The sequence below is a fragment of the Delphinus delphis genome, chromosome 2, assembly GCF_949987515.2.
Source record: "Delphinus delphis chromosome 2, mDelDel1.2, whole genome shotgun sequence".
NCBI lineage: Eukaryota > Metazoa > Chordata > Mammalia > Artiodactyla > Delphinidae > Delphinus > Delphinus delphis.
Window position 1 is genome coordinate 92,366,134 of NC_082684.1, and position 23,902 is coordinate 92,390,035.

General features: G+C 37.3%; 1 pseudogene; it reads right to left on the reverse strand.

Annotated features, from left to right (window-relative positions):
• Positions 1–2,972: 2,972 nt before the first annotated feature.
• On the reverse strand, positions 2,973–3,909 carry LOC132419690 (osteoclast-stimulating factor 1 pseudogene; annotated as a pseudogene).
• Positions 3,910–23,902: the final 19,993 nt, after the last annotated feature.

Sequence of the window (23,902 nt, forward strand, 5' to 3'; positions counted from 1 at the left end):
GGCTAATTTCACTGACAATTAGTCTATTGTTAGTGTCGCTAATGGGTTGAGCCAAAGTAATCAGAGCCCACAGAATACTGCCTTTTTATCAAAAGTAAATGCAGGATCTGTACTTGAAAGGACAGCTGTAGGTTCTTGAGGGAGAAATGGCAGTTAAGATTTTATGTGAAATATAGTTTGTAATAAAATTAGATTGTACTAAAATACATGAAGGAGACTGTGCATTGCACTTCAAATGCTTTGTTGTTTCTTTTACCTTTAGCAAAGTTTGTAATAGATAATAAGGTGAGATTATAGAGAATTTATTTCTTGAAATACAAAGAAGTTGCACAATGTCAGTTTACACAATGACAAGGCTTTTAATTTTAAGCAAGAAGTGAAGGAAGAGCTAAAGTAATTGGATCAGAGAAATCATAGAAAGCCAGAGTTAAGATTTGTTAACAACAGTTATGTGGAAAATCAAGATTTGCTTCCCCTGGAGGTCGGGGCGGGGGTGGGGTGGGGGTGGGGGGTGGGTGGGTGGGTGGGGGTGGGGGGAGGGAGAGGGATGGAACTGGGAGTTTGGGGTTGGTAGATGCAAGCTATTAAATTTAGAATGGGTAAACAACAAGGTCCTAATGTGGAGCACAGGGAACTATATCTAATATTCTGTGATTAAACCATAATGGAAAAGAGTATAAAAAACTAAATAAGTAAAATAAAATATTGGCTCTAAAAAAAAAAAAAGATCTGCTTCTTCCAGAAGAATAATTGGTTATAATAACAAGAAAGCAGCAACAACCAAGATTAGTGAGCTGTAGTCTTAGCTCTGCTTCATCTGTCCAATGAGGTCCAGATGCCAGTTACTCAAAAGAGTTTGAAGACTTTATTAAGTCCCAAAGCGGGTGGTAAAAGTCAACATATAATTCATTCTAAATTCAAACCCACCAGGCCTCATCATCCAAGATGGCTAGCAAGAAGGTGGGAAGGTAGGAAGGAGAGATAGGGGTGCAGTGGAGACACATTGAGATTCGCCTTGAGTTCTTTTTTTTTTCAATAAGTTTATTTGTTTTATTTATTTATTTTTGTCTGTGTTGGGTCTTCGTTGATGCACACGGACTTTCTCTAGTTGCCGCAAGCAGGGGTACTCCTCATTGCGTTGTGCGGGCTTCTCATTCCGGTGGCTTCTCTTGTTGCAGAGCATGGGCTCTAGGCGCACGCAGGCTCAGTAGTTGTGGTGCACGGGCTTAGTTGCTCCGTGACATGTGGGATCTTCTCAGACCAGGGCTCGAACCCGTGTCCCCTGCATTGGCAGGCAGATTCTTAACCACTGTGCCACCAGGGAAGCCCTTGCCTTGAGTTTTTATTCTCTACCAAACTATCACCCCTTTTCCTTAACTTGCAGCCCGTTTATCAATATAAGTAAGGATACGTTGGTGTGCATAGAAATATATGTTATACACTCTAAATAATATTATAGATAATGTTCAGTAATACAGTTTTGTTGATCTGGTTATAAGACATTCTCTTCAGTGATAATTTTGGTAACAAGTTATCTTACAAAAGCATTCCTTTACTATAAGAAACATGTCTGATTTTTACAAACTCTTCACGGTTCTTTAATTCTACCACCAAGTAGCAATAACCAATTACTCTTTCCCCTTTCCCCACTAAACATCTCAGTCACCTCCTAACCAAAACCAAATCTAAGCTCTTAAACCACCCACCAGACAAAATAATATTCTAAAAAGTCCAGACAATTAAGGAAGAAATTGGTTTGAGATTAAATTGTACATAGGACATAACCTACTTTCCTCAGTGCATTTAAGATAATTTCATATTTTTAATTTATTTACTAGATATCATATCAAGTCAGTTTAGCCTCTAGTTCTTATAAACTTGAGTACGAATTCTAGCTATTCACCCAGAATAATAGAGTCCTAGTTCAATAAAACAATGTGTATATTCTTTTAAATATACATGACATATTTATAAATAAACAAATGAATTTGACTTTGTATGTCCAGTGTTCTCTTTTTCCTTTTAACATTCTCTTTATTTTAAAATGAACTTAGCTGTGTATGTCTAATATTCTCCTTTCTTTCCAATTGTCTTTTCAATCCTCTTTCTACAAAAAGCAGGGAAGGGGTAGCAGAGGGAGAACATTGGTGATGAACTTTTAAATTCTGTCAGCTCCCAGAAAGCAGCACTCTACCTAACTTTTATTTTTTTATATTATTAAAGTTTATATATTTTATTAGAAATGTATCTCCTCAATGATTGTCGTCTTCACTTTAATCAAAGCAGATATAGAAGGCTGAACAGAAATTTGGCTACTAGGCCAACTCGATCCTCCAAGACACTGAGAATCTCCCGACCTCCACATGGTTTCCATCCCAGACCCCCTAAAGAAGGGGAGGGGCTTAGGGAGCCCTACCTTGTCGTGTACCATCAATAAAGTACACTGTATCCAGGAAAAAAAAAAAAGAAAGAAAGAAAATTTGGCTACTATGATTCTTCTGTGCTAATAATACAAAATGTTATTTAAAAAATAAAATCAGTCTTTACCTAAATATAAGAAGCTTTATTTATTTACCAGCAAAGAGTGATACCACAAAACAAAGGAAATAAAGTCTCTTAAAATGTTTATTTTTGTCAGAATAGCTGACGATTTTCTATTAAGTCTTTTGGTTTATTATGATAATAAGCCTTCCCCCCTTGAAAAATCCATTCAAAATATCTCAATCCCTGAGGTAAAGAACTTTAAAAAAAAAAAAGAAAATCCCGATTTTTTTAAAAGAAAAAATTCTTAAAATTCCTCTAAGCTTGATAAATAGAAATAATCTCTTCTTGTTCTATTCTGGTGAACAAAAATGTACTTTATACAGCAAAATATCCAGTCACTTATTGGCAAACTGAAGGTGAGACCTATTCATTTACATGTTTTATTCAAACAGTGCAATACTGCCACGTTCATATAGACTTTTTTTTTTTTTTACAGTTACCAACACTCTTCTGGCAAAGACAATGTTTTGAAATGGCAAAAGCAACAGAAGTTTTAGATCTCAAAGCTCCAGAAAGGAATTAACCTGATTCTTCATCATCAAGATAGTCCTCGGCATTGCTTAATGTTCGGACTGCATCTATTCCCTGTTGCTTTTTCAGGAGAGATGCACAGGCAGCATTAGCCATGTCCAGGGCCAGTTTCTTCTCATTGTTTCTTAAGTCTGTTCTAGCAACTTTTGCCAGAAGCAACTGGACAATATCTGCATAACCCTTCTAGGCAGCAGCATGCAAAGCTGTGTCTCCCAACTTGTTTTGTTGGTTCAGTTCAATGTTTGGTTGAGTAAATAGCATTTCCACTGTATCTCTGTGACCCCCCATGACAAGCCCAGTACAGGGCAGTGCTTCCAGCTTTGTCCAAGCCATTAACACCGACTCGGTTGTCCAAGCACGCTCTCAACCAGCTCAAGTTGCCTCTTTTTGCAGCTTCATGGAATGGATTGTCAATGGATTCTACCTGCTCGGCCACATAGTTGCTTGGGATCAGTCCCGTCCTGCCTTTGGAGGTGCCTTTCCACCAACTGGTATCACTCATGTCAGTAATGTAGATAATATCACCTTCTTCAAAGTACAATTCATCTGGAGTTTGGGTTCAAAACGTATAAAGAGCTCTGAACACTTTAACTTACCCTGGTTTGACCGGTTTGGGTGGCAGCTTCGACATCTCTCTTCCTGGAGCACCATAACTTTTAAATAAATGTCCCTGAAGAAGAATGTTTCTTTAAAATGAGTTCAGTTAGAACTCTTTCTATGCAGTATGGAATGATAAATTGATTTAAAATTAGTTATCGACTTACACCTCCAGAGAGAATTTTAGGCGGCTCGCAAAAATATATAAAAAGCTCATGACAGAGGTGTAACAGAGACATAGTGAAAAAAACAAGGCCCGCCATGAGATGGGTGAACATGCCTTGAAGTCTGACATACTTGCTGGAGGTGGGCCCTACACATGGATTTGGTCTTTCTGGCAGGGAAGAGACCTGGTCAGTAACATGATTCACAGAATCTGTGAGAAAGAAACTGGTCTTTTCTTCAGGTGAAACCCAGCCACTCAGACCTGCCCAGGAGGGTGACACTTCAGACAGATGTGAGAAAGTGACAGCAGGGATCACACTCGGTCAACACTGAGACAACTCGATAATCTAAGCCCTAACAGTCTACGTCAGGGCAGCACAGCTGAAGTAACACCGGTGAGAACATTTTTAAAGGTTTCACTAAAATCACAAAAGCAAACATAAAAACAACTCTCACAAACATAAAAACAAATAAACACTCACAGAGAATCTAAGTTTGAGCGATACCTTCTGGATTAAGTTGTTTGTCAAAGGTATACCTGGGTAGGTATCTGAGTGAAATCACTTGCTGAATGTAGTTATTAAGTTTAAGTCAGTTATCAGAGAAAGACAAATATCATATGATATCCCTTATATGTGGAATCTAAAAAAAGGGTACAAGTGAACTTATTTACAAAACAGAAATAGAGTCACAGATGTAGAAAACAAACTTACGGTTACCAGGGGGAAGGTGGGGGAGGGATAAACTGGGAGATTGGGATTGACATATACACACTACTATATATAAAAGAGATAACTAAGAAGGACCTACTGTATAGCACAGGGAACTCTTCTCAGTACTCCATAATGACCTATATGGGAATAGAATCTAAAAAGGAGTGGGTATATGTATATGTATAACTGATTCACTTTGCTGTACAGCAGAAACTAACACAACATTGTAAATCAACTCTACTCCAAATCAAAAAAATAATTTAAGTCAGTTATATTTCTAGAAGTCATTATCAGAACGAATGGCTTTGGCTTCAGAATAGTTGCTAATATTTGCTAACATGGCCCCTCTTACCATCTCACGACTGACACAGTTCATGTGGGATTGAGGAAGACTTTATATTCTGTCTTCTATGGTTGGGTACTGGTGCTGAAGGAACAACTCCCCAACACACTGAGACAGGTTCAGGGAGACGTGTCTGGGTACCGGGGATGTTAGTGTTAAAGCTGCGTTCAGAAGAGACCACGTATACAAAGCGGCAGGCCTGAAGGATGAAGAGACAAGAAGCTGAGGAGGAGAGCCACAGTCGCGGGCACTGTGTTGGGCTCAATGCGCTGTGTGGCTGCGTGGTGCTTTGGTATAATGGATTTTGTGGGGGTGCTATGAAAAAGCTTTTCATCTTCCAAAATAATTAAATAAAAAGGACCATGCTCTGGAATGCTGCATAACTCTGGGGAATTTTTCTCTCTGGAAAAAAAAGACTGAAAATAGGACACTGAATAGGATATGACTTAAGAAATGCTGAAGATTTTCTTAAATTCCAATTTAAGAAATTTGCTAAATCCTCAGCCTATAATTTAAAACACTGCATATTCATGTAGATTGGACACATGCCTGCAAATTTTAAAATTTAAAGTGATGGTACATGGGAATAAAGTCAGGAATACCCTAATACCACAGGATAAAGAACTAAGACACAGGAGAGAATTCTTTTTACAAAATGTCAAAGACCTAGCCATAGTATATCTCATTATATATAATCATTATATATATAACAATATAACAGATGAAAAAGAGAGCAGTTAAATATACTACAGAATTTCTATTTTATTTGCTTGTTTTGAATATACAAATATAAGGACTTCCCTGGTGGTCCAGTGGTAAAGAATCCGCCTTCCAATGCAGGGGGCGCAGGTTGAATCTCTCTGGTAGGGGAACTGAGATCCCACATGCCGCGGGACAAGTTAGCCCGCCTGCCACAGCTACTGAGCTCGTGCGCCTCAACCAGAGAGCCTGCGTGCAGTAAACTACAGAGCCCACACCCTCTGGAGCCTGCGCACCACAGCTAGAGAGAGAAAACCTGCACACCACAACTAGAGAAAAGCCGATGGGCCACGACAAAAGATCCTGAATGCTGCAACTAAGACCTGACGCAGCCAAAAAAATAAAGAAAACAAATTAAAAAAATGAATATATATGAAAATTAATAAATTAAAAAAATAAATATACAAGTACCTGAATGCCCTAGATGGAAGGATTTTAGAATTTCACTTCTTTGTATTTTTAAATTATAATTATTCATATATGTATTTCTCTTTTTTTTTTTTGCGGCACGCGGGCCTCTCACTGTTGTGGCCTCTCCCGTTGCGGGGCACAGGCTCTGGACGCGCAGGCTCAGCGGCCATGGCTCACGGGCCCAGCTGCTCCGTGGCATGTGGGATCCTCCCGGACCGGGACATGAACCTGCGTCCCCTGCATCGGCAGGCGGACTCTCAACTACTGCGCCACCAGGGAAGCCCCATATATGTATTTCTTTAAGTATCTATGTATGTATGTATTAGTGAAACTGTATTACTTTTCTCTCTTGTATGGTCAGGGGAAAAGCATTGCTTTTGTGTGTGTGTGTGTGTGTGTGTGTGTGTGTGTGTGTGTGTGTGTGTGTGTGTGTGTGTGTGTGTGTGTGTGTGTGTGTTTAGTTTATTTTTTTGGCCGTGCTGAGTGGCATGTGGGATCTTAGTTCCCCAACCAGAGATCGAACCCGTGTCCCCTGCAGTGGAAGCTCGGAGTCCTAACCACTGGACCGCCAGGGAATACAGGGCTGAGGCTCTTGGGCTTGCTGCAGACCTCTTGCTGCACTGGAATCCTCACTCTCTGGGTGCAGATCCCAGGACCTGACACCTGCTTTGTTCTCTCTCACAAACAAGTAGGCCCAGCTGAACAGCTTCATTCTGTTGTCACCTATGCCCTATTTTTTTTTTTTTTTTTTTTTTTTTTTTACCTATGCCCTATTTTGAAATCATGAGTGAATCTCTGTGCTTAAGCAGGGCTCTCTTCTCCAAATTAAGATAAAGAAGTCCATATTTCAAAGGTCAAATTCAAGAGTTGTAAGATAGATACTAAGAGAAGGGGATAAACTAGATTGAAAAATAAGCTTTAGTGATTTTCTGGGTACAAAGATACTTAGCACATGTTATTTATAAAATTGAAATATCCAGCAGTGGAGGGTAGTTGAATGAATTATGATAAACCTCCATGATGAAATATTACTCAGCTACTTTAATGATGAGATTAAATGCTTATGTTTGATCAGAAAATTAGGGCTTAAAATGACATATAAAGAATAATCTCAATTATGTAAATCATACATACAAGGAAATAAGCAAAATGTTATCTCTTGATACTGATTATTTTCTTTTCTATGTTTTTCTATACTTTTTATAATGAGTATGTATTCCCTTTACAATCAGAAAAAGGTACATTAACTTTTAAAAGATAACTTAATGAAGTATACTTTACATATCATAAAATTTACTCATTGCAAGTATACAATTCAATGATTTTTAGTAACTTTACCAAATGGCACGATCATCACCGTAACTCTGCTTTCAGAACATTTTCATCACCCTGATAAGACCCTTCATGCCCATTACAGGTAATGCTCCTTTCCATTCTCTGCCCTAAGCAACCACTAATTTATTTTGTCTCTATAAATTTGCCTTCCCTGGACTTGCCATGTAAAAGGAATCATACAATATGTGGTCTTATGTTTGAGCCCTTTCACTTAGCATGATGTTTTCAAGGTTCATCCATGTAGCATGTATCAGTTTGTTCCCTTTTCTTGCTCAGTTTTCCATTGTATAACTGAACCACATTTTGTGTTTATTCATCAACTGATGGACATTTAGATTGTTTCCAGCTTGAGGCGATTATGAATACTGCTCCTATGAGCAATCACCTGCAAGTCTTTATGTGGACATATGTTTTCAGTTCTCTTGGGTAGATACTTAGGAGTGAAATGTTGGGTCACATGGTAGCTTTATGTTTTAACTTTTTGAGAAACTGCCAAACTGTTTTCCAAAGTGGCTACATTAACTTTTATAAACTCCACCCAAGGATTTAAAGTCCACCTTTCAGATTTAGATGTGCACCTGGATCTGGATCATCCATCCTCTTCTCAGCTGATCTAGCAGGTGCAGATAGTAGTATAAAAGTTATAATCATACTTGTATTGCCCCAGGACATCGTCTTAGAAATTATTGAAGATTCCTATGCAGCCTCCTTCTTTCCTTAAGCTCCCAGTAAACAATGAACTCTTTACCTGGTTTTCTGAGCTATGGAAACTTCTATTACAAAGCGTTTGAGAATTCACAAAGGAAGGATACCTTTCACCCAGTTGCCTGGCCCCTTTGGAAGACTTTTATGGTTATCCAATAGGCACCCTTACCTTGAAAGACTCTGGTTCACTGTAGATAGAATATAATCATCAAGAATCTAACAAATGTTGATTACATGCCCAACACTCTGCTAGGTGCTATATATTATAAAGAAGAAATCCTATGTTGTCTTTGCCCTCAAGAAATGTACAACTTGGCTGGAAAGATAAAACTAAACACATATGAAACAGAGAACAACTGAGGACTCAACAGATAGCGGTGACAGTAGTGGCGGTTGGGATAATGAACTAGAAAAGTTAGACAGGAAAAGGAGGCAGAGGCTCTGGAAATTATTTTTTGTTGAGCTCTTACTATGTGTCAGGCACTGTTCTAGTTACTGGCGGTATAGTGACGAACAAAGTAGACAAAATTCTTGCACTCAGACAGTTTACATTTTTAGGAAGACATGACAATAAGCAAAAATAAGTAAAATAGTCTGTTAGATGGTGGCAGTGGAAAAATGAAGCAGGGAAGTGGGATAGGGAGTTGGGTGTAGTCAGGGACCATGTCTCTTAGAAAGTTTTATGTGTGTGTGTGTGTATATATATATATATATATATATATATATATATATATATAGGGTAGGTGGAAGGAAAGTCAAGAGTGTGACAGTTAACAGGGTAGGGTCAAAATTCCTAAAGCCCAGGAGAGGATTCATGACCACATGTGATGATTTTCTCTTCAATCTATTCTAGAAACCAAGTTACACACATTTTCCACGACTCCATGGATATATGTCAAACTGAAAACCAGTGTGTCATAAATAGGCATAAGTGGCACACAGACTTGAAGGACTGTCTTTTTCAGGTTTCACAAAGAGGCCACCTGGCCAGTGTGAACTCCCTGCTTTCACTTTAATGGGCAATATCTGCTGGTCCCTCTTCTATTAAAGTGGTCTGGGCTGAGTGAGGACAGGGCTTTCTAAAACGGAAAGTCAAAGGAACCAAATAAGAGGCAAAAGAGTTACTACCCTGTTTAAGCTAGCACCACAGATGTGCTGACTGGGGTGCGCCAGTAGTACAAGGGCAACAGGTAGGAAGAGAAGGGACAGGTCTTGCTTAAGAGTACACATTAGGTAGCACAAAACCAGCCAGACTGACCTGGCTTTAAATCTCAGCATCCCCACTTAGCAGTGAGACCTTGAACATTTTATTTAGCCTTCATGGGCCTCTGTTTCATTAACTGAAAGGAACCTGGAAAAGAACAGTTGCTGTGAGGATTAAGTGAAAAAATGTACACAAATATGTGGCATAACTTGGCACATAGTAGGTATTAAAATAATTAACTGGTGGAAGTTGTTTTTTTTTAAAAATCCAGAAGAAAACATTTGCAGTGTTAATAAGAATTAAGCTTTCTGTAGAGCTTACTTAAAAAAAAAAATCTAACTAGCTTATAGGTCTTGAGAATGGTAGAAGTATCTTAGTAAAAAAAATTTTCATCAAACATCCCACTAGTAAAATGAGTTTTCTCACAATCCCATTCTTTGTGAGACCGAATATGGAATGCAGTAGAACTGGACAGGAATCCCACTCCAAGTTTGCTGACCACCAGATGCATGATGACATTTCCCAAGATATTTGCTGGATTATTTTTTTCTCCAAATAATGAGTCATTATTGTGAGATATTGTTTATTGTAAAACTCTTGTGTTCCTGCCATACATATCAAAACAAAAGGTCACTTTACAGGCACTTTATGTTATAGTCAAGAACAAAAGAGAATAATATATTGTTGTGAAATGTACTATAGCAGAGTGGAAAGTGTCTTGCTGTGCCTTTTAACATCAGCTTAAAGTATACACATTGCTAAAAAAGGAAGTGGAAGAACATTTAATTGGATCCCATTTATGCAAAAATTATATGCCTTTATATGTACAGATAATTTCTGGAAGGGCAGACAATAAATTGTTGATAGTGATTTATCTAAAGTCAGGATTCTTTTACTTTTCATTATATACCCATGTGTACCCCTGAGCTTAATTTTTAAACAATGAGCATGTAGTATTTGCAGAATGATTTTCTAAGCCATATGAAAATGCATACAGAAAAAAACTTTACACGTACAGATTAAAAGTAGGTCTTCATGCCCCAGTTATATTTTCGGGAGAAGGGATACAAAATTGTCATCTGAAATTGTTTGTCTCTCAAGATAAAAGACAAACATAAAGATAAATAAAACAAATGTGTGTGTATATGCACACACATAATTATGATAATTTCATGGCAGTTACTTACAGCCTAATTCATGTTGAAAACAAGTTCCCATTGAGAATTACCACCAAGCACTCCCAGGGTTACTCTCAGGTAAACGTTGGGGGCTGAGCTGCAGCATTTTCACTAAAATGAGGGAACACAATGGGGCTAAATCCAGAAGAAATTCTTCTGACTCATAGGTGCCAGCCACACTTCTTCTTGACAGGGATCACCACCTGGTTGTCCTCCCTAGTTGTCCATCAACTTTGCTGCCTCACCCAATTCTGCTCAACATTTTTCCTTCATTGAGTCAGAATAATGATTCTAAGGGCTGTAACTGTACCATAAGGGGAATGGGTCCCCTGTCCCTGCACTGGCTAGGTACTTTGCTTTTTATCCTGCACCCTCACCTGATCTCTTAGATATTATGACAGAAAAGCCAAATAACTACTTTTTAGAATACTTATATTAAAATATTTTTTATTGAAGCATAGTTGATTTACAACATTGTGCCAAGCTCTGCTGCACAGCAAAGTGACTCAGTTATACACATAGAGACATGTTTTTTAAAATATTCTTTTTGGGCTTCCCTGGTGGCGCATTGGTTGAGAGTCCGCCTGCTGATGCAGGGGACACGGGTTCGTGCCCCGGTCCGGGAAGATCCCACATGCCGTGGAGCGGCTGGGCCCGTGAGCCACGGCCGCTGAGTCTGCGCGTCCGGAGCCTGTGCTCCGCAACGGGAGAGGCCACAACAGTGAGAGGCCCGCGTACCGAGAAAAAAAAGTTTAAAATATTCTTTTCCAGTATGGTTTATCCCAGGAGATTGGATATAGTTCCCTGTGCTATACAACAGGACCTTGTAGTTTATCCATTCTAAACATAATAGTTTGCATCTACCATCTACCAACCCCCAATTCCCAGCCCACTCCTCTTCCTCCCCTCAGATAACTTCTTAGAATCAACTTTCCCTGCATTTGTGTACAAAGATGGACATTTAACTAACGAAAATTTAAAATTTTCTGGTAAGAAGTTTCTTGATATGGGGGTATAGCAATATGTAACCTAACCTAGAGAATATAGTCACAAATAGCCCTCCTAAAAGCCCCTGAATTGTACGGCAGACAAGCCCTAATTAAGATAAGAATAAGTGTTCAGAGCTTAAGGAAAAACCTTCCAAAATGGGGGAGTCTTAGTGAAGGCATGACAAAATGCCAATTTTTTGACACAGGCCTTCTAAGGCAGGCAGATAGATCATAACCTTCTCTGCAGGTGTCTTCAGTAAATATACAAAATAAAATGACGCAGAAATTTGTAGCTCTTCTACTCACATGGTAATAATTTTTAATTGCTCTATGGATAGTGAGTGAGCCTATATACGGATAGTGTGAGAGGAATTTATGGAGGACGAAGCTTCATTTTGTTGAGCTTAACTGAAAGACCACGTGGCCAAAATGAACTCCCTGCTTTTATGTTACAGGACAGAGTTTTTGGGCTGAATGAGGACTAGAGTTTCTGTAAAGGAAATTCAAAAGAAAATAGCAAAAATATCTATTCTGTCACTGTGGGCCTGTAGGTCTCAAATGAACCTCTCTGCATTTTCCAAAACCATGTTTTTTTTATTGATTAACTGATTGATTGATTGTGGGATCTTAGTTCCCCAACCAGGGATTGAACCCACGCCCTTGGCAGTGAAAGTGCAGAGTCCCAACTACTGGACCACCAGGGAATTCCCTCCAAACCATCTTATAATCTATTCCACTGTGCCTGATTTCCCAGATAGTAACACTATAAAAACCAAACCCTTAAATAGTGATTCAAAGTCACAGGAAAGAGGAAACTAGCTGGATTCTGTCCCTTGCACAAGTAAAAAACATACATTATCAACATGTATCCGGAGAAAAAACAAGAGAGAAGACTCATGCTAAGGTGACTGAACTGTTTGTATTAGTTTCATTTTTTACTATTCTGAAAATAGGTGTTCCAAGCCGGGTTATCTACTCAGCTTCCCCCCACTCCCACCGTACTATAAGCAGATAAGCAACAATGGCAGTGAGTGGGGATGGCAGAACCCAAGCCTGTGCCACTGGAGAGTCAGGACACAAGGGAAAGCTGGTGCTAAAGAAAAGGAGGGTGGGGTAAGGGAATAACCTATCAAGGAAGGGAGAGAAACAAGTAGAGGAAGAATGAGATGTCCTTTTACTTGGGTCTGGACAGCATAATGTGGAAGACGCATTACAATGGGAGCTTTAGGCAGCTGGGACTAGCTGGCTGTGAGGGACCACAGTAAGTCTAGCTAACTTGCTGAGAATGTTAGGCCATCCTCTGCAATGACTAGTATTCAAACTCTATACCAGGGGGCCCCCAACCCCTGGTCTGTGGAGCAGTACCAGTCTGCAGCCTGTTAGGAACCCGGCCGCACAGCAGGAGGTAAGTGGTGGGCAACTGAGGGAAGCTTCATCTGCCACTCTCCATTGCTCGCATTACCGCCTAAACCACTGTTCGCATTATCGCCTGAACTATCCACCTCCCCCAGCCATCCGTGGAAAAATTGTCTTCCACGAAACCAGTCTCTGCTGCCAAAAAGCTCGGGGACTGCTGCCCTATAGAGTACTATGGCTTTATATTTAAAGTTATACAAAATCTCTCATCACCTTAATTTCCTTAATTGAAGATTAAAGCATTCCTGGATTTAGGTCTACAGTTGATTCTCATTTATTGGCAGTTCATATTTGCGAATTTACCCACTTGCTAAAATTTATTTCTAACTTGAAAATCAATACTCCCAATGCTTTCATGGTCATTTGTGGACATGCATGTTGTGCAGAGTGATGAAAAATTGAGTCAACAGGGTGGACATTCCCAGCTGAGGTTAAAGGAGGTGACACTCTCTCTTCTTGTTTTAGTTCTCATACTGAAAATAAGTGTCCTCTTCAAGGTATATTTAGAGCCATGTTTTTCATATTTTTGTGCTTTTTGTTGATGATTTCACTGTTTAAAATGGCACCCAAGCACAATGCTGAAGGACTGTCCAGTGTTCCTAAGTGCAAGAAGGTTCTAATGAGACTTGTGGAGAAACTATGTTAGATAAACTTTGCTCAGGCATGAGTTAGTGTTTTTGGCTGAATTCAGTGTTAATATATCAATAATGTCTTAAATAAGGTGTCTTTAAACAGAAACATAAAATGAGGTTATGTATTGATCAGCTGATGAATTAGCTCACAGGATTGGAGAATAACAATTAATGAGTGTATTAATTTCTTAGGACTGCCATTACAAATTATCACAAATTTGGTGGTTTACAACAACAGAAATTTATTCTCTTACGGTTCTGGAGCCAGAAGTCCCAAATCAAGGTATTGTCAGAGCCACACTTTCTCCAAAGGCTTTAGGTGAAAATTCCTCCTTGCCTTTCTCCTAGCTTCTGGTAGCTACTGGCATTCCTTGGTGTGTGGCAGCATAATTCCAATGTCTTCCTGTCTTTACATTGCCTTCTTCCTTACATGTCTCTGTGTCCAAATGTTCCTCTCCTTTCTCTTATAAAGACCCAAGTTATTGAGTTTAGGGCCTATCCTAAATCTAGGATGTTTTCATGTTGAGATCTTTAACAATTTACATCAGCAAACACCCTGCTTAAAAAAAAAAATCACATTTTGCAGTCTATGTGTACATGAATTTTAGGAGGATACTATTCAACTTGCTACAATAGGTTTAACAGCAAATTACATACAGTTGAAGAAAGAACAAAACCCTTGGAGAATGGGCAAAAGAACTCAAAGGGCAAAAATGAAGAGGGGAAGGAGAAAACATTAAAATTAGGATGGGAGATATAAATGAGATAGTCTAACATGTTTATTTGAAGTCTCAGAAGGAAAAGAAAAAGAAAACAGGGCAGAAGAAACACTTGAGGAGACAAGGGCTGATATTCTGCTAAAATTGGTGAAAGATGTGAATCTACATGTTCAAGACACCCAACAAATGCCAAGCAGAATAAATTTTTATAAGTCCACATCTAGAAACATAGTAAAGCTGTACAAAACCAAAGACAAACAGAACTTGTAAAAGCAGCCAAAGAAAAAAATGACTAATAATCTTTGGAGGCAAAACAATTAGATTGACAGCTAACTCCTCAACAGAAAAAAAAATGGGTGAATGTACTCAAAAGCTACAAACTTCCAGTTACAAGCTGACTAAGTTCTGGGGATGTAAGTACAGCATGGTGTAGTTAATACTGTATTGTATTTGAAAGTTACTAAGAAAGTAGATCTTAAAAGTGCTTAGCAGAAGAAAAAAATTATAACTGTGAGGTGACGGATGTTAACTAACCTCATTGTGGTAATCACTTTGATGTTGCAATAAACACGTCAAATAATTATGTTGTACACTCTAAATGAATGCAATGTTATGTGTTAATTTATCTCAATAAAACTGGGAGGGAAAGACACAATAAAAACCATAGAACAGCTCTTAGCTAGCCTCATACACCAGAGGGCAGACAGCAGAAGCAAGAACTACAATCCTGCAGCCTGTGGAACAAAAACCACATTCACAGAAAGACAGACAAGATGAAAAAGCAGAGGGCTATATACCAGATGAAGGAACAAGATAAAACCCCAGAAAAACAACTAAACAAAGTGGAGATAAGCAACCTTCCAGAAAAAGAATTCAGAATAATGATAGCGAAGATGATCCAGGACCTCGGAAAAAGAATGGAGGCAAAGGATCAAGAAGATGCAAGAAATGTTTAACAAAGACCTAGAAGAATTAAAGAACAAACAAACAGAGATGAACAATACAATAACTGAAATGAAAAAAAAGGTAGAAGGAACCAATAGCAGAATAACTGAGGAAGAAGAACGGATAAGTGACCTCGAAGACAGAATGGTGAAATTCACTACTGTGGAACAGAATAAAGCAAAAAAAATGAAAAGAGGGCTTCCCTCATGGTGCAGTGGTTGAGAGTCTGCCTGCTGATGCAGAGGACACGGGTTCGAGCCCCAGTCTGGGAAGATCCCACATGCCGCAGAGCGGCTGGGCCTGTGATGGCCGCTGAGCCTGCGCATCCAGAGCCTGTGGTCCGCGATGGGAGAGGCCACAACAGTGAGAGGCCTGCGTACCGCAAAAAAAAAAAAAAAAAAGAATGAAAAGAAATGAAGACAGCCAAGAGACCTCTGGGACAACATTAAACGCAACAACATTCGCATTATACGGGTCCCAGAAGACGAGAGAAGGGACCCAAGAAAGGAAATAACCACCCAAGTCCAGGAAGCGCAGAGAGTCCCATACAGGATAAACCCAAGGAGAAACACGCCAAGACACATAGTAATCAAATTGGCAAAAATTAAAGACACAGAAAAATATTGAAAGCAGCAAGGGAAAAACGACCACTACAAGGGAACTCCCATAAGGTTAACAGCTGATTTCTCAGCAGAAACTCTACAAGCCAGAAAGGAGTGGTATGATATACTTAAAGTTATGAAAGGGAAGAACCTACAACCAAGATTACTCTACCCAGCAAGGATCTCATTTAGATTCAATGGAGAAATCAAAAGCTTTACAGACAAGCAAAAGCTAAGAGAATTCAGCACCACCAAACCAGCTCTACAACAAATGCTAAAGGAACTTCTCTAAGTTCACAAGAGAAGAAAAGGACCTACCAAAACAATTAAGAAAATGGTAATAGGAACATACATATTGATAATTACCTTACATGTGAAAGGATTAAATGCTCCAACAAAAAGACACAGGCTCGCTGAATGGATACAAAAACAAGACCCATATATATGCTGTCTACAAGAGACCCACTTCAGACCCAGGGACACATACAGACTGAAAGGGAGGGGTTGGAAAAAGATATTCCATGCAAATGGAAATCAAAAGAAAGCTGGAGTAGCAATACTCATATCAGATAAAATAGACTTTAAAATAAAGAATGTTACAAGAGACAAGGAAGGACACTACATAATGATCAAGGGATGAATCCAAGAAAAAGATATAACAATTATAAATATACATGTACCCAACATAGGAGCACCTCAATACATAAGGCAACTGCTAACAGCTATAAAAGGAAATCGACAGTAACACAATAATAGTGGGGGACTTTAACACCTCACTTACACCAATGGACAGATCATACAAACAGAAAATTAATAAGGAAACACAAGCTTTAAATGACACAATAGACCAGATAGATTTAATTGATATTTATAGGACATTCCAACCAAAAACAGCAGATTATACTTTCTTCTCAAGTGCACATGGACATTCTCCAGGATAGATCACATCTTGGGTCACAAATCAAGCCTCAGTAAATTTAAGAAAATTGAAATCATATCAAGCATCATTTTGACCACAACGTTATGAGATTAGAAATCAATTACAGGGAAAAAAAACGTAAAAAACACAAACACATGGATGCTAAACAATACGTTACTAAATAACCAAGAGATCACTGAAGAAATCAAAGACGAAATCAAACAACACCTACAGACAAATGACAATGAAAACACAATGATCCAAAACCTATGGGATGCAGCAAAAGCAGTTCTAAGAGGGAAGTTTTTAGCTATACAAGCCTACCTCAAGAAACAAGAAAAATATCAAATAAACAATCTAAACTTACACCTAAAGGAACAAGAAAAAGAAGGACAATCAAAACCCAAAGTTAGCAGAAGGAAAGAAATCAGTAAGATCAGAGCAGAAATAAATGAAATAGTAACAAAGAAAGCAATAGCAAAGATCAATAAAACTAAAAGCTGGCTCTTTGAGAAGATAAACAAAATTGATAAACCATTAGTCAGACTCATCAAGGAAAAGAGGGAGAGGACTCAAATCAATTAAATTAGAAATGAAAAAGGAGAAGTTACAACAGACACCGCAGAAATACAAAGCATCCTGAGACTACTACAACCAACTCTATGCCAATAAAATGGACAACCTGGAAGAAATGGACAAATTCTTAGAAAGGTATAACCTTCCAAGACTGAACCAGGAAGAAACAGAAAATATGAACAGACAAATCACAAGCAATGAAATTGAAACTGTAATTAAAACTCTTCCAACAAACAGAAGTCCAGGACCAGATGGCTTCACAGGTGAATTCTAGCAGACATTTAGAGAACAGCTAACACCCATCCTTCTCAACTCTTCCAAAAAATTGCAGAGGAAGGAACACTACCAAACTCATTCTATGAGTCCACCATCACCCTGATACCAAAACCAGAGAAAGATACTACAAAAAAAGAAAATTACAGACCAATATCACTGATGAATATAGATGCAAAAATCCTCAACAAAATACTAGCAAACAAAATCCAACAACACATTAAAAGGATCATACACCATGATCAAGTGGGATTTATCCCAGGGACGCAAGGATTCTTCAATATATGCAAGTCAATCAATGTGATACACCATATTAACAAATTGAAGAAGAAAAACCATATGAACATCTCAATAGATGGAGAAAAAGCTTTGAGAAAATTCAAAACCCATTTATGATAAAAACTCTCCAGAAGTGGGCATAGAGGAAATCTACCTCAATATAATAAAGGCTATATACAACAAACCCACAGCAAACATAATTCTCAATGGTGAAAAACTGAAAGCATTTCCTCTAAGATCAGGAACAAGACAAGGACGTCCACTCTTACCACTGTTATTCAACATAGTTTTGGAAGTCCTAGCCATGGCAATCAGAGAAGAAAAAGAAATAAAAGCAATACAAATTGGAAAAAAAGTAAAACTGTCACTGTTTGCAGATATGATACTATACATAGAGAATCCGAAAGACTCTACTAGAAAACTACTAGAGTTAATCAATGAATTTGGTAAAATAGCAGGACACAAAATTAATGCTCAGAAATCTCTTGCATTCCTATACACTAATGATGAAAAATCGGAAAGAGAAATTAAGGAAGCACTCCCATGTACCACTGCAACAAAAAGAATAAAATACCTACGAATAAACCTACCTAAGGAGACAAAAGACCTGTATGCAGAAAACTATCAGACACCGATGAAAGAAATTAAAGATGATACAGGTGAAGATATTCTAAGACTGGAAGAATCAATATTGTGAAAATGACTATACTACCCAAAGCAATCTACAGATTCAATGCAATCCCTATCAAATTACCAATGGCATTATTTACAGAACTGGCCCAAAAAATCTTAAAATTTGTATGGAGACACAAAAGATCCCGAATAGCTAAAGCGATCTTGAGGGAAAAAACGGAGCTGGAGGAATCTGACTCCCTGACTTCAGACTATAATACAAAGCTACAGTAATCAAGACAATATGGTACTGGCACAAAAACAGAAATATAGATTAATGGAACAGGATAGAAAGCCCAGAGAGAAACCCACGCACCTATGGTCAACTAATCTATGACAAACGAGGCAAAGATATACAATGGAGAAAAGACAGTCTCTTCAATAAGTGGTGCTGGGAAAACTGGACAGCTACATGTAAAAGAATGAAATTAGAACATTCCTTAACACCATACCCAAATATAAACTCAAAATGGATTAGAGATCTAAATGTAAGACTGGACATTATAAAACCCTTACATGAAAACATAGGAAGAACACTGTTTGACATAAATCAGAGCAAGATGTTTTTTGATCCACCTCCTAGAATAATGGAAATAAAAATAAAAATAAACAAATGGGACCTAACAAAACTTAAAAGCTTTTGCACAACAAAGGAAACTACAAACAAGACGAAAAGACGACCCTCAGAATGGGAGAAAATATTTGCAAATGAATCAACGGACAAAGGATTAATCTCCAAAATATACAAACAGCTCATGCAGCCCAGTATTAAAAAAACAAACAACCCAATCCAAAAATGGGCAGAAGACATAAATAGACATTTCTCCAAAGAAGATATACAGATGGCCAAGAAGCACATGAAAAGCTGCTCGACATCACTAATTATTAGAAAAATGCAAATCAAAACTACAATGAGGTTTCAACCCACACCAGTTAGAATGGGCTTCATCAGAAAATGTACAAACATCAAATGCTGGAGAGGGTGTGGAGATAAGGGAACCCTCCTGCACTGTGGGTGGGAATGTAAATTGATACAGCCACTATGCAGAACAGTATGGAGGTTCCTTAAAAAACTAAAAATAGAATTACCATATGACCCAGCATTCCCACTTCTGGGCATATACCCACAGAAAAACATGGTCCAGAAGGATACATGCACCCCAATGTTCATTGCAGTGTTGTTTACAATAGCCAAGACATGGAAGCAATCTAAATGTTCATTGACAGACAAATGGATAAAGAAGATGTGGTAAATATACACAGTGGAATATTACTCAGGCACAAAAAGGAACAAAATTGGGTCATTTGTAGAGACGTGGATGTATCTAGAGACTGTCATACAGAGTGAAATAAGTCAGAAGGAGAAAAACAAGTATAATATATTAACATATATGTTATGTTAACCTATATAACATATAGGTTATAACATATATGTTAGAACATATAGGTTATAACATATATGTTATAACCTAGAAAAATGGTACAGATGAACCGGTTTGCAGGGCAGAAATTGAGACACAGATGTAGAGAACAAATGTATGGACACCAAGGGGGGAAAGTGGCAGGTGGGGCGGTGGTGGTGGTGTGATGAACTAGGAGATTGGGATTGACATATATACACTAATATGTATAAAATGGATAACTAATAAGAACCTGCTGTATAAAAAAAATAAATAAAATATTCAAAATTGGAAAAATAATTGGCAAAAAACCCAAAAAGCATAAAACAAAAAAACCCATAAAACAAGTAACAGCAAACTTAGATTTCTATTCCCAGTGTAAATATCCTCCAAAATGAAGGTGAAATAAAGACTTTTTCAGATAAACAAAAACCAGGAGAATTCTTCACCAACTGATCTATACTAAAGAAAATGCCAAAGGGTGCTTCTAAGGTTAAAGGAAAAATTATCTCATATGGAAGGTTAGAGACGCAAAAAGGAATAAAGAGCAAGACTATTTGTAAATATGTGGGTAAATCAAAATAAATACTGACTATATAAAATGACAACAATAATGTCCTAAGGGGCCATATATGTACACACATATATGTATATAGGAGAAGGAGGGATTGACTATTAAAATATTGGGTTGGCCAAAAAGTTTGTTTGGGTTTTTCATAACATCTTACAGAAAAACCCAAACAAATTTTTGGCCAACCCAATATATGACAATAACAAATAAGTAATGGGGACGGTGAATATAAAGTCCATTGCAATGTCTGAAAGTATAATTTGATAAACTAAGAATCTATGTTGTAATCTCTAGAGTAATCACTAAAAGAAGGGTAAAAATGCATACAACTTTTAAGTTAATAAAAGGAAAAAAACATACTAATGAGAAATAATAAGCTCAAAAGTAGGCAAGACAGAAAAAGGAATATAGATCAAGTGGGACAAAAAGAAAAGTATACAGTAAAATGGTAGACTTCAACTCAAATATATCAATAATTACATTAAATATAAATGGACTAAATGTTCCAATTAAATAAAACTGTCAGATTGATTTTAAAAAAACTCAAAAAACCAAACCTGTTATATGCTGTTTAGAAGACACATCTAAACCATAAAAAGGTGAAAGTTTGACATTAAAAAAATAGAAGAAACATATACTAGGCAAATACTAATATAAGAAGGTATGTGTATACACTTTAAGATAAAAAGTATTACTATGGACAAAGAAGGATACATCATAATTATAAAAGATTTAATTTACCAGGAAAATAAACATTCTAAGTTTGTGTATATCTAAAAGCATGGCCTTAAAATAAAAAAGCAAAAAAAGAAACAAAAAAATAAATAGTTTACAACAGAGTAAGCAGAATTAATGGATTAGACCAACAAGAATTTTAAATGAGCATTATAAATATCCTAATATTTCATGTCAAATATCCTAAATCTGGAAGAAGCAGTTAAAAACTAGAGATAATGGATATAAAAACATTCAGTGAGTGGGCTGCATAATAGTATGGATATACCCACAGAACAAATTAGTAAGCTGGAATATTAGGTCAAAAAGGCAGTTAGGGACTCCCCTGGTGGAGCAGTAGTTAAGAATTTGCCTGCCAATGCAGGGGACACAGGTTCGAGCCCTGGTCCGGGAAGATCCCACATGCTGCAGAGCAACTAAGCCCGTGTGCCTCAATTACTGAGCACGCACTCGAGAGCCCGTAAGCCACAACTACGGAGCCCACGTGCCACAACGACTGAAGCCTGCGAGCCTAGAGACTATACTCTGCAACAAGAGAAGCCACCGCAATGAGAAGCCTGCGCACTGCAACAAAAATGAAGAGTAGTCCCCACCCGCTGCAACTAGAGAAAGCCCACATGCAGCAATGAAGACCCAACGCAGCCAAAAATAAATAAATAAATAAATTAAAAGATCCTTTTTGAATACACGCAGCAAGAAATGAATAAGGACTGTTTCTTGTTTTCTCAATAAGCAATGATCAATGTGGTCAAATATATTCACAACATTCTGAAACGAACACTCCAAAGGATTCCAACATGATGGCTGGGGTGAAAGAAACAGGCCAGAAGGAAGTGGTGGAAAATTTGGATGTATTTTATTTTGTCGATGAGAAGACATAAAACACATGGATATTGACATAAGTTCTAGGAGCTGATAAATGTTCTATCATATTAAGATGTTAATATTAGAGGAAGTTGGGTGAGGAATATCTATATATCTATATATCTATAAACTCCCTGTACTATCCTTGCAACAATTCTATAAATGTGAAATTATTTCAAAATAGAACTGTTGAAGAAAAAAAATACCAAGATAATCAGATGACGGAAATAAGCCCTACAATAACTATAATGATTCTGAATTTGTGAAATAAATACCAAAAGAGACCCTCTCATTGAATTTTAAAATATTAAAATCCAGCAATATGTTGTCCACAAAATGCACGTGCCCAAAAAAAAAAAAAAAAAGAATATGAAAAGGTTGAAGAGAAAAGAAAGAGAGAAAGTAGAAAGCATACCAGGCAAATATAAGCAACAACAGCAAAAGCTAAAGGAGCAATTTTAATATGAGACAAAACAGATCATAAGGAAAAAAAATCATAAGGGACAAAGAGAAACATGTTTACTGGCAAAAGCAACAAGATATAACAATCTTGAACATATATGCTGCTAACAATTATGCCATAAAATACATAAAGCAACAAATGACAGAATTACAGGAAGAATAAATAAATCAACAGTTATAGTTGAAGATTTTAATAAATTCCTCTATGAAATTGATACATCAGCAAAAGAAAAAAAAACCTGAACAAAAAACGAGAAGATTTGAACAAGTAACATCTTGACCAAATAGTTTGGAGAATGTTACAGAATATATATTTTAAAGCATAAATGGAACAATTACAAAACTTGTCTATGCCAAGCTACAAAGCAAATTTCAGTATGTTCCTGAAAATTGATACCATACAGACTATATTCGCTAAACAGCATGTATTAAAATGAAAAATCAATAACAAATCAAAAATCATGTATTAAAATGAAAATATTTCATATGTTTGGAAACTAAAAACCACCCCACACTGCTGAAAATTCTTGGCTTAAAAAGGAAATTAATGTCAACTAAAACTTTACATGTTAAATCGAGAGTTTTGAGCAAATTATAACAAAGTTGGAAAGTGATTCATCTCAAGCTAGAAAAAAGTAACAAAATATATATTCAAAGAAATGAAAATAAAGGAAATAATACAGATTGGGGCAGAAATCAATGACAGATCAACAAAATAATAAAGATGAACCAAAAGCTGGGACTCTGGAAAGACTAATAAGATAGACAAACAAAATACAGAACAAAAAGTGGGGAATAAGTATAAATATATGCTTATAATATATATAATATATATTTAATATGCTTATATATAAGGATAAATATCCTAAAAAATTTGAAGACCTAGACAAAATATATTTCTTTCTTGTTTTTTTATTTTTAAAATTTATTATTTATTTTGGCTGCTCCAGGTCTTAGTTGCAGCATACAGACTTCTTAGTTGCAGCATGCATGCGGGATCTAGATCCCTGACCAGGGATTGAAACTGGGCCCCCTGCATTGGGAGCATGGAGTCCTACCCACTGGACCACCAGGGAAGTCCCATATTTCTGAAAACAAATATAATGTCAAAATAGCAAAAGATGAAGCAGAACAGTTGTACAGATAGATGTATAATCATATATGAAAGGATGAAGATTGAAGGAATTGAAATAATAATTTAAAATCTTACTGTTTCTAAAAAGTCTGTCCAAACAGCATTACAACTGAGCTTTTCCAAAGAACAGAGTATGCTCACATCATACACATTGTTCTAAAAAAATAGAAATATAGTGAAAGGTGCCTATTCATTTTATGATATAAAATAACCTTGATTAAGGATAAT